Source organism: Benincasa hispida, chromosome 4 (assembly GCF_009727055.1).
Source record: "Benincasa hispida cultivar B227 chromosome 4, ASM972705v1, whole genome shotgun sequence".
Taxonomy (NCBI): domain Eukaryota; kingdom Viridiplantae; phylum Streptophyta; class Magnoliopsida; order Cucurbitales; family Cucurbitaceae; genus Benincasa; species Benincasa hispida.
The window spans coordinates 62,428,476-62,441,681 of NC_052352.1; positions in this window are offsets into that span (position 1 = coordinate 62,428,476).

The window sequence follows — 13,206 nt, forward strand, 5'->3', positions numbered from 1 at the left end:
AATTAGTGGTACTTAAGGAGTGAGATGTAACTATAGAGGCAAAACGGTAAATTGGCTCAGCTGACTTACGAGCATCTGTGAAGGATCATCATACTCATGATTTGTTATATTCGATGGACACAAAAATATATCTGTGGTAAGAAGAGTTCAACTATTGGTCTTTAGTGGAATGCCTGATAGTTAACGAATGGTGGATCTCGTGGCTAAAGAGTTTAGTCAGCTATTAACGGACCGTTGGAGCTTCGAGCCACAGGTCCATTAGGTCCCCTGGGTAGCTTGGATTAAGTCGAGAATCAGTGTTTGGGTTAATTTGAAATGTTCAAATTGACAAGAGGGAGTTTAATTATATATGATATAATTGGACTGGTTAATTATATATGATATAATTAACTAAATGTATGAGATACATTATTTTGGAGGAAATTAGATATAAATATGATTTATATCAAGTAGAGGAGAAATTACTATAGTAGATATGTGATATCAAACCATAGGGTAAGAATATAATATGATTATATTTATTAATTATTTAATTGGTTAATTATATGATAATTGGCCTAAATTTTCTCTCGGGTGTGCGTTAGTGGGAGTAATCGCTTCGGTTATGGTAACCGAAGAATAAAATGAAAATTAGCTTTCATTTTGCAAGAGTTCGAAAATTTTGGCATCAGTGTGGAAACGTAAACGATCGCATAAGTCGAGAGCCTATACGATAGTCGCTCAATGCCTAAACGATCGCACACCTCACGCCTAAATGATCGCACACTAGTCTTTAAACGTTCGCTTAGCTTTCCTAAACGATCGCATAGTGTGTCATGTTTTTTCTAAACAATCATCCACCTTTTACTAAACGATCACTTAATAAAAACTACATGATCGTCTAGCTTCTTCTAAACGATAAGCACTTAGTTATATGATAGCTTCCTTTTCTCACCCACTTGCTTATCGTCTACACGATTAGTTCATTCTCCAACCTCTACCAAACCCACCAAAGACCACACTTTGGGTTCTCTTTCCGAGAATACCAAGGGCTTCATTTTGGTGGTGTCGTCTCCGCTACGTTCACTTGTTCGTGGTTAATCGTGCTGTTGCAAATGACGTGTTTGCTGGGCAACAGAGTACGGGTGGAGGTTTTTCCACTGCTTCTGAGTTCTAAAGCTTGAAGAGGGTCTTCAACTGGTATGAGAACTCTTTACCTTATTCTTTAGTGTTCAAAGCATGCCGTTAATTATTGTTTGTTTGCATAACTGTATGTTAGAATATATATGTTGTATTTCGGTCATAGTGAAATTAGAAAGATCCGAACGCGCTCATGGATGCTATTTGTTAAGAGATCCTTCAACTATATGTGTGACGATCATGTCCCCTCGATGAAAAATCTCTCGAATGAGATGATATTTCCGCTCTATATGCTTCTTGCGTTTGTGACTCATAGGCTCTCGGGAATTAGCCATAACATCACTATTATCACAATAAAGGGTGATGTGCTTAGACATGTCTAGAACCACTTCCAGATTAGTCAAGAATTTTCTGAGCCATACAACTTCCTTAGCCGCTTCACAAGTTGCTACATACTCAGCCTCCATAGTGGATTCAGTAATGCACCCCTGCTTGGTGCTCCTTCAGACTACTGCCCCTCCGTTAAGAGTGGACAATGATCCTGATGTGAATTTCCTAGAATCCTTATCAATCTAGAAATCAGATTCCGTGTATCCTATAAGGATCAAATCCTTAGAACCATATAAAGGCATGTAGTCCCTCATTCTCCGAAGATACTCGAGAATGTTCTTAACAACGGGCCAGTGATTAAATCCTGGATTAGGCTGATATCTACTGACTATCCCCATTGCATAGCAAATGTCAGATCTAGTACATTAAATCGCATACATTAGGCTACCAACAGCCGATGCATAGGGGATCTGTCTCATTCCCTCGACCTCTTGAGGTGTCTTAGGATACTGTTTCTTAGACAAAATAACTTCATGCTTGAAAGGGAGCAAGCCTCTCTTGGAGTTTTGCATCAAAAACTTGACAAGCATCTTGTTAATGTACGATACGTGAGACAGGGCCAACATTTTATTCTTTCGATCTCTAAAAGTCTAAATACCCAGAACGAACTGTGCCTCTCTCAAATCTTTCATTTGGAATTGGGTCGCTAGCCAATTTTTAATTTCAGTTAGTAAACCTACATCATTCCCAATGAGTAGGATATCATTTGCATACAACACAAGAAAAGCTACTAAACTATTGACGATTCTCATGTAAACACGAGGCTCATCAACATTCCGATCAAATCTGTAAGATTTGATCGCAAATTCAAATATTATATTCTAAGATCGAGAAGCTTGCTTCAATCTATAAATGGAACGATTAAGCCTGTAAACCTTTTGCTCTTGACCTTGGGTTATAAATCCCTCAGGCTGCTCTATATATACGGTCTCCTCAAGACTGCCACTTAGAAAAACAATCTTGACATCCTTTTGCCAAATCTCATAGTCATAATATGAAGCAATGGATAGGAGTATTCAGATAGACTTCAACATGGAAACAGGTGAGAAAGTCTCCTCATAGTCGACTTCCTCAACTTAGGTATAACTCTTTGCCACAAGTCTAATCTTGAAGGTTTGCATCTTCCCATCAACACCCCATTTTCTCTTGTTGATCCATTTGCAACCTATAGGTTTAACCCCATCAAGTTGATCTACAAGGTCCTAAACAGAATTGAAGTATATAGACTCCATTTCGGGATCCATAGCTTTGATCCATTCATCCTTGTCAACATCCTCCATTGCCTTCTTATAAGACAATGGATCTTCAACATCTTCGTTAGTTACGATAGCTAGGGTTTCTGTTAAACCTATGTAAAAAATAAGCGGATTCGCAACCCTCCCACTACATCAAGGCTCTCTCAACATTTAAGGTGGATTTGAACTACTAGATGAACCAACTTCAACAACTCTTGTTGAGGTATTGGGTTCATCAACAACTCTTGTTATAGGTTCAGTAGTTTTACTAGAAAGTTCATTTAACACTATTATGGGGCTTATGCTCCCTTATGTGGTCTTCTTCTAAAAAGGTAGCCTTTTTTATACAAATACTTTATTATCTTTAGGATCATAGAAGTAACCATCTATCGTTCCTTTAGGGTAACCTACAAATAGGCACCGTTTGTAACAAGGTTCCAATTTCTTAGGATTTGCCTCAAAGACATTTGCTGAGCAACCCTAGATCCTGAAACGACGTATACTACCTTTACGATCATTCCATAATTCCAAAAGTGTTCCAGTAACACTTGTGGATGGAACACAATTCAAAATGCAGACTGCATAACCCCAAAACGAGTTAGGTAAGGAAGCATAACTCATCATTGACCAAATCATTCTGCTGAGGTGTACAAGGTGTCGAGAGTTAGGATAAAATTCCATGCTCTATCTGTTGGGGATGATGCCCTAAACTCTCGTGTCCTGTAGTTTGTAAACATAATTTTGAACAAACGCTTGTGATGTATAATATATCATATTTTCTTCACTTATTGTCTAGGAACATTGGATGTTTTATTTGCTTTACCAAAAACCAATAAACTAAAATCCCTGGTTGTCATTTGTAACATAAGCATGTATGTGGAGACATACAAATGGATCATGCCTTAAGTGATAACCAAAATGGTCTATAGTATATGGATATAGGAGGGAAACCTTATCCTGGTAACACTACGTGCTTTTAAACGATCGTATACACGCGCACTTCTTTCTAAACGATCGCATAGGATTTGCTAAACGATCGTGTACCTTCTTCTAAACAATCAAACATTGGCTATACGATAGACCCAATATTCTCCCACTTGCTTGGTCGTGGTATACGATCTTCGTGTCTTCTTTCCCTCTACCAAATCCAACAGAGCCCACACTTCTTGGATTCTCACATCGAGAATACCAAGGGTTCTAAGTGGTGGTGTCATTCCCATTGCTGTGTTCGTGTGGAGGCCATTCGTGGGTAGACGACCGGTGATTTGGTGAATGATTGCTTGGACTTTCTTAGCGAGAGCGAGAGGTGCAGTCCCTGTTTGAGAGCGAGTTTTTGGTGAAGAAGAGTTATTCAACTGGACGTATTTCGTTCTCTTGTTGTTCAATTGTTAAAAGTATGCCTGTGATTAGTAGTTAAATGCATATCTGTTCTGTTAGATTGTAAATGCAGTAATTCTGTCATAATGAGTTTGGAACGATCCGCTTCCACTCAGAGGTACTCTTGTATAAGAGTTTCTTCAATATATCAGAACCTAAATAGTCTTGGAATTTTAGACCCATGTACTCTCCACCTCGATTAGCTCGAAATATTTTAATTTTTTTATTTAATGCATGTTCAACTTCAACCTTGTACTCCTTGAACTTTTCAAGGGCTTCAGACTTATGTTGCATTAAATAAACATATCCATATCTAGAATAATCATCAGTAAAAATGATAAAATTTTCAAACCCTCCTCTTGCCTTAACATTCATCGAACCACGTAGGTCTAAATGTACAAGTTCTAAGGGTTCTTTGGCTCTTTGACCTTTTCCAGTAAAAGATCTTTTTGTCATTTTTCCTTCAAGGCATGACTCACATACAGAGAAATAATTTTCTTCTAACTCGCTTAGAAGTCCATTCTTGACCAGTCTTTTGATCCTATTGAAATTTATTGTGTCCTAATCTTAGGTGCCAAAGATGGGAATTTTCTTTAGGAGAAATTTTCTACCATTTTATTTTGAGTTATCGCAATTCTAAACAATTTAGTATTAAGGAGAGCTTTTGTTGCTAACGGTCTTAGCTCATAAAGATTATCTTCCAGCTTAGCAGAACAAATATTGATACCATTTTGGTAAATAAACACTTTATTTACATAAAAACGATAAAGTATAATTTTGTTCAAGCAAACACTTTACAGAATTTAAGTTCCTCTTTAGTCAGGAACTGCAAATACATTTTCCAATAAAATATAATTTTTCTGTAAAGTAAGTCGGAGTCCTTCCACTACCCTTGCAGAGACAACGTGCCCAATTCCAACACGCATCGTCATTTTACTAGGTGTCAGCTGCCGCCAGGAATCAATTCCCTTAATTGAAGAACAAACATGGTTAATTCCACTAAACAAGTTTCCAATAAAAATAAATCACATTTACCTTGCTTGACCTTCTTCTTCTCTACCAAGTACTTGGAACAATTCCTCTTCCAATGTCCCTTCTGGTTGCAATGGAAAAAAAATTCCCTTTGCAACCTTCATATTCTTGCCCTTTTGGGCAGCAGCTGGTGGGTTTTCCACCTTTCTTCTTCTTCCACTTTTTGGTGCTAAAAGAGGAAGGTAAAAACTTAGTTCTAGAGGTTATACCTTTGAAGAACTTTTTGGAGGACGAGACAACATTTACCTCACCCTTCTATTCCTTGAATTTCATCGAGGATTGGAAAGTCTGCAACTCATTGAGCAAAGTGGTCAGGTTGTAATCAATCATGTTCATAACAACATTGCTACGAAATTGTAGGAAACTTTCAGGTAAATTTTCCAGGATGAAGCTAACCTGACCGACTTCATTGATGATAGACTCATTCATCTCTGTCACGTTAAAGTGGACCATCATGTTGAGAACATGTTCTCGAACAGATGTCCTCTCTTGCATACGGACATTGAAGATGAATTTAAGAGCGTTATGCCTGAGTTGTGTGGATGGTTGTCAAAACATTCCCCACAAGGACCCTATGATTTCACGGGTAATGAGCATGTGTTCATGTTTCTTGGCCAAGACTTGAAAAAGGCTTGCCAAAATATATGTTGGAGCTTTTTTATTTTCCCGTACCCAACGCTCGTATGCCTTTTGAATGTTTTGAGCGATATTTTGAGCTAGGACTAAAGGACATTCCTCCACAAGGACAAATCTCAAATCATCGATGATTAGAACTGTATTAATAGTGTTTTTCCAAGTGATGTAATTATCGCCAGTTAATTTGTCAGCATCGAGCATATTTAATTTCATGGAAGTCATTTTGGAAAAATTGCTGAAACATACAATTTATTTATATTAGTATTCATGCAATACCCAATTTAAAAAACCAATTAAATTTAGCAAAATAATTTAATGACCCTATGTGACATCTATTTTGCAATGATGTTTCAGTGAGGTAGGGTAAAAACCTTGATCAAATATCCCTTCACTAAAATGAGATCATCTCAACTAATATACAGAACAACTCCTTGTTCCTATAAATATTAGTCACCATTGTTCGATCCATAAATTGTTAACTAGCTTAACATTTTCTTGTAAGAGTAACCCCTCATTTTAAATTCTAGAGTTCCACCACAATGAGCCAACCGTAGGGAAACTGATTGGGGCAAAAACTAAAGCAACCCTATCCATTTCTAGAGTTTGAGTAAATAGTCATGCAAATGTCATCCGTAGGGGGATACAAGCAAATGTGTCTCGAGGCCGAGTATGAAAATTTACTACAAACTAATGAGATAGACCGTGGGATGTGTTGACACACGTCCCACTCCCACTTATTATAAACACTCTTTCCATTCACCTTGGTATTGACCTATACAAATACCACCCGTAGGGGGGCACAAGAAAAGGTACCTCGAGGCCGAGTATAGATCTCATGGTGTGAACTATGAGGGAGAAATATGAAGAAAAAGTGAAGTATCATATACCCCAATTTCCTCCCACTGAGTGTTTTACCTAGGGTTAATTTAACTTAGAAAAATATGGTTAATTATTTTTACTAAGTGATTGTTTAAATTTACCCAAAAGTAACACTTACTTTAGATAGTTAAATAATTTTAATTAATGTTCATTAAATATTTTAGTAAACGTTAATCAATAATTGCATGCATGCAACAAATCTATCTAATTCACCTTCCAAGTTAGTTCCTAGGTAGAGGTGTTCCGTTTCCATCAGCTTAAATACCCCAGCTTAGACAAAACTAGCCTTAGACAAAGGTCCCTTATAGATACATTTGCTACAATTTTAATCTTTTATTAAAACCAATTTAATCCTGTTAAACTGATTAAAAAAATTAAACTAATTTCTAATCTCATTAGAAATGTTGTGAACTTAGGTATGTGAATCATATTTTAAACTATTTTAAAAAAGATATGGACCTAAGTTTGCATGTAATTTTGAATTATTGATTTTAATTTCTAATTTCATTAATTATAACAATTATAAAATAAATGAAACAAATTAAAACCATACATTACATTTGATATCCTTACGAAAAATTATAACAATTATAAAGTCACCTAAAGTAATGACACACTTCATGCAATTCCCATTTCATTACTTAACATACATAATATTTATATAATAAAGTAATGAAATAAAATAATGGCATTCATCCATACATTCTAACTCTATATTATAACAATTATAATATAGTGATGCATGATAATATCATTAATGCATGCAAACACATATTATAACAATTATATTATATGATGCATGGGCATGGTATAAAATTAAATCGTGCAACTATATTATAACATATAATATTCGTGATGTATGATTAAGTGCATAACCTATGGTGGAATTTTCTATATGTATACTGTTAGGTACTTAAGCACCTTGGAGAACCACATCCCAAAAGCTAGCTATTGAGGTGGGAGAGCCAATCCAGTTAAGTACCACATTGGAGAACCACATCCCAAAAGCTAGCTACCTTTGTTCATTGCAGAAACACTAAAGGTGGGTCTCTAGGCATCGATTTACTCGCTCAGTTTGTCCATCTGTTTAAGGATGGAAGGTCATACTTCCCCTTAATTGGTTCCCAAGGCTGCAAAGACCTCTCTCTAGAAATTATTCAAAAATATCTTATCCCTATCAGTAGTAATCGACTTGGGAATGCCATGGAGCTTGATAATCTCTTGAATGAAGATTTCTGCCACTTGCTTCACTGAAAATGGATGTCTTAGAGGAATAAAGTACCTATATTTACTCAGTCTATCAACCACTACTAATATGGAATCAAAACCCCCTGCTCTCGAAAGCCCCTCAATAAAATCCATGGTCCATTCTTCTAAGGTTAATTCGGGAGCCCTGCAGGAGTTAGTGATTCTGATTTGTTCCTTTAGAAAATATCACACCCTACCATATATCTCTTTATATCACTCTTCATTCTCGGCCAATATAACTCCCCACTCATGCGTTTGGAGATCCTTAAGAACCCCGAATGTCCTCCAAGTATAGAATTATGAAAGGTGTTCAGTAGGGAGGGTATTAAGGTCGATTGTTTAGGAATTACTAACCTCCCTTCCATTTGACCATTTGTAGTTGGGTTTACCATCCGGATTGTCTTTCAACAAGGATATGATCTGTTGTAGTTCCTCATCCTCCCCCACCTCCTTTAGTATGAGCTCCACATCTACCATGGCTGATGAGTACAAACTAAGGAGTTCGGAAGGTAGCTGTACTCTGGACAGGGCATCTACTGCCTTATTCATCAATCTGGGCTGGTAAAGTATCTCAAAATCATATCCGAGAAGCTTGGTTAACCAATGTTGAAATTGTGGCTACACCTCTCTCTGTTCTACCAGAAACTTCAAGGCCTTTTGATCTGAAATCATAGTGAATCTTCCTCCTAACAAGTAATGTCGCCACTTTTGGACAGCCCACTTCGGCCCAACTCCTTCAAGGCCAACCTGAGCGCGATGTTTCGATCATTTACTAACTGGGCTTCCTTCATACAATCGTCCAAAGTTTTGGGATTCCGACTGACGACTTCGGCTTGCAACTCCGATTCCAATCCGTTCAAGAACGCATCCCTCAAGACTTCCTCTGATAGGCCCGGCAATGGCGTCGAGTAGTTGACGAACCTCTTCACATACTCATGGTAAGATACATTATATTATAACATATATTAAATAAAATTAAACCGAGACTGGACTCCTAAATAATTAATTAATAAATTATTTAATTAATTAAATTGTAAATAAATTAACTATTACATAAAAAAGACTACTGAATCGGACCAAAAAAAGAACCAACCATGAACCGCTCGAACCAAGTGAATCGGACCGCCCAGGCTTCCCGAACTGCGCGTTTTTTCGTCTTGGAGCATTACAACGCTACGGAAAAAATCTCTGTTTGTCTCTTTGCAGTGCTGCAACACTATTGTACAACCGCCTACTGTATAGTCACGAATTGCTCCGATTTAGGCCTCGTTTTCTCCAGAATGTTGCTGAAAAACTCACAAGCGACTCAAACATTAAATTACAGACTCAATTGCAATAGTTAATGCCCAAAAAAAGGGCCCTTACAAACCAATTTTTTAAATTTAAAGCAATAAAATCTAAAGCCCAATCCCAAAAACATCCATAATTGCAAACCATCATCATTCATCAACATGAACAACAACAACGGTATAGTAATGCAAATTCCCACTATAATATGAGTGTTAATTTTTGAAAAATAAAAATAGGAACCGAAAATCTAGCTCTGATACCAATTAAATGGAATGGTGAAGTTCGAAGCAGAAGCAGGGATCAGTCCCAATTTTCAATTTCACAGAAAAATAAATTACAGAGAAACACAATTAGGTATTCCACATATTTTACAACATGTGATACAAATTAAATAGAGAAAGGAAGAAGGGTTTGGATTAGCCACTATTGCCTTTAAAGCCAATAAATCTTCATGATCTCCTTTTTTCAAACGATCACGAACGAAAAACCAAAATGACCTCCACCATAAGATTTTTCTCTATATTCTCCTTAGGGTAGGGTGAGAGTAACAAGAGTGTGTGGGCTCTGTTTATTTTGGGAGAGGGAGAAAGATTTAGAAGAGATGATAATTCTCTGTGTGTTCTTGCTGAGAGATCAAGAAGAACAATCCAGAGTTAAGAGACCTTTTCTACATAAAAAACCAAGAAGAATATTGTAGGAAGTAACCTCCCACTCACACGTTCTTCTCTGAGGGAAGTTGTAACTCCCTCCCTTTAATTTAAAATTAAATTAAATTAATAATTTAATAATATATATATATAATAACTAACTTATTATATATATATATATAACTATTTGTTATATCAAATATAACACATAGCCTATAGTTTACATTATATCGAATATAATATAATCTATAGTTTTAAAACTCTAAATAATTCATGGCATTTAATATAAATAATATTCATATTAAATTTAATTATATGAATCTCATCCATATAATTAGGATTCATATAATTAATATTTAAATCATATTCAAATATTTAATTTCTCTCAAAATAAACTTTATATTATAATGTATCAAATACATTATATTAATTATATCATATATAATTAATTCATTCAATTAATTTGAACAATTCAAATTAATCCAAAATTAATTGTCAATAATCTCTATTAAGCTACAAAGGGGATCTTATGAACCTGTAGATTGAAGTTCAAATCGTACTTGAATAATTAATTAAACTCCTTTAATTAAATTACTCAACATCCATTATTTGTTGATCACTCCACTAAAGACCTACAACTGTACTTTTTGCAGTACATATATATTTCTATGTCCATTGGATATAACCAGTCAATAATGCAATGACCCTTCACAAATTGCTCGTAAGTACAGCTTAGCCAAAATTACCATTTTGCCTTTTAGTTTTATCTAACTCCTTAAGTATCATTCATCTTTCTAATGAACAATAAGTCATAGTCCAACTATGATCAAATCCCTCTTGAGCCAAGGAAGGGTGTGGCGTCACATTGTTCAAGCCTAGGAATCAGCTCTTAAGGGAACAATTTATCTACTTACCCCGACATTATGGAAGAAGTGAATTCCATCTTGTATAGCTGTGTTCCCAACTCCCCAAGCAGACGAATTCCCAAAATGATAGGCTTATTGAGTCAGCAATCTATCCACTCTCACTTATAAAAAATCAAATGATGGCTTTAATAGGCAGGAGTTCACAACTCACTCATGATTCAGGTCATGTCACCTATGGTCATCCTGGTGAAATGTAAGTCTCTACTACTAATTGAAGGAACTCTTAAAACAGAGAACCTATGAGCAGAAGCAGATCGTTCCAAACCCTATTGTGAAAGAACAACAACATTTACAATCTAACACAAGACAGTTATGCATCAAGTAAATTACAACATGCTTCAAGGACTAAAACAAAGAGATCGAGTGATTCAAACCTTTGAAGAATTTTTCTTCGAGTATTCCCTCGATCAACACCAGCAAGGTGCCCAACAGCACGAACGCAACACCTTTAGAATATCCTCGAACACAATCAAGTAACACTTGATCCTCTACCCTCGATCAACAAACTCGACACTACCAAGAGGCTACCTTGGTATTCTCGGCAAGACTGAAGTCTTATCGTATAGACTTGGGTATTTGATCGTTGAGTAGTGAAGAGCTATCGTATAGCATACTCGATGCTTGATCGTTTACACCCTCAAACTATCATATATCTTTTTTCTTTATGTGCGATCGATTATGAAAAAATGAAAATGATTTTCAATTTATCCATCAGTTATCAAAACCGATTGAAACTTCAAACTCATTCGGTCAATAGAGAAAAAGATAACCAACAATAATTATCTCATAATTGTTTTGTTATAAATAAATATAATAACTAATTTATCATATTAAATTAAAACCAATATCATATCGCATGCAATATGTAAACCATAGTTCTTTTTCTCCTTTATGGCATTTAATATAAATCATATTTATATTAATTTCTCCAATTAATGTATCTAATACATCAAATCAATTATATCACATATAATTTAATTAATTTAATTATATCATATATAATCAAATTTCCTCTTGTTAATTTGAACACTTTAAATTAACCTAAAAACTGATTCTCAACATGAATCCATTGAGCTACCAAGGGGACCTTATGGACCTGTAGCTTGAAGCTCCAACAGTGCGTGAATAACTGACTAAACTCTTTAATCACAATATCCACCATTCGTTAACTGCCAGACATTCCACGAAAGACCGACAGTTGCACTCTTCGCACTACAGATATATTTTTGTGTCCATTAGATATAACCAATCAACAGTACGATAACCTTTCACAAATTGCTTGTATATAAAGCTAGACCAATTTATCATTTTGTCCATGTAGTTACATCTAACTCCTTAAGTACTACTGATTTCTCTAATGAACAATACGTCATAGTCCCACTATGAGTAAACCCTTCTCGGCCATGAGAAGGTGTGGCATCACATTGTTCAAGCCTCGGAATCAGCCCTTAAGGGAGAAATTTATCTACTTACCCCTGTTTTAGGGAATGAGTGAATTTTGTCTAGTGTAGTTGAGTTCTCAGCTCCCCAATCAGACGAATTCTCAAAGTGGTAGGTTTGAGTCGGCGATCTGGCCACTCGCACCCATGCAAATCAAAGAACCGCCTTAATAGGCAAGAGTTCACAACTCATTCAGGATTAAGGTCATGTTACCTATGGTCATCCTAGTGAAATGGAAGTCTCTGTCATGAACGACATTATATAACGAGACTAAACATTTCGTGGTTCGGTCTTATACAAACTCCTTTGTATAGAGCATCCCCACTCGCATGTCCAATACATGAATGGTCAGGATCAAACCATTTGTAGCACTTTACAACACTTGTAACATCTACAAAGTGGGCCACACTCGTAGCGTCACCAGGATAAGGTTTTCCTCCTTTATTCATATACTACAGACCATTTAGGTTATCACTTAAAGCATGATTCACTTGTATGTCTCCACATACATGCTTAAGTTACAACAATAATTAGGGATCTTAGTTTATTGGTTTGTGGTTAAGAAACTAAAATAACTCATATTTCATAAACTGAAGTGAATAAAATATCTCATATTATTACATCACAATTGTTTGTTCATACATGTGTTTACAAACTACGGGACCCTACGAGTTTAGGGCATCAATCCCAACACTAATAGCGTTATATAATGAGACTAATCATTTCGTAGTCTGGTCTTATATAGACCTTCTTATATAGAACGTCCCCACTCACATGTCTCTACATGAAGGATCAGGATTAGATCACTCATAGCACTTTACAATAAAATGTAATATCTACAAAGCGGGTAGTATTCGTAGTGTCACCAGGATAAAGTACTCAGCCTTATTCATCTACTACAGACCCTTTAGGTTATCACTTACACACAATCCATTTGTATGTCTCTACATACATGTCTAAGTTACAGAAGATAACCTTGGATGTTTA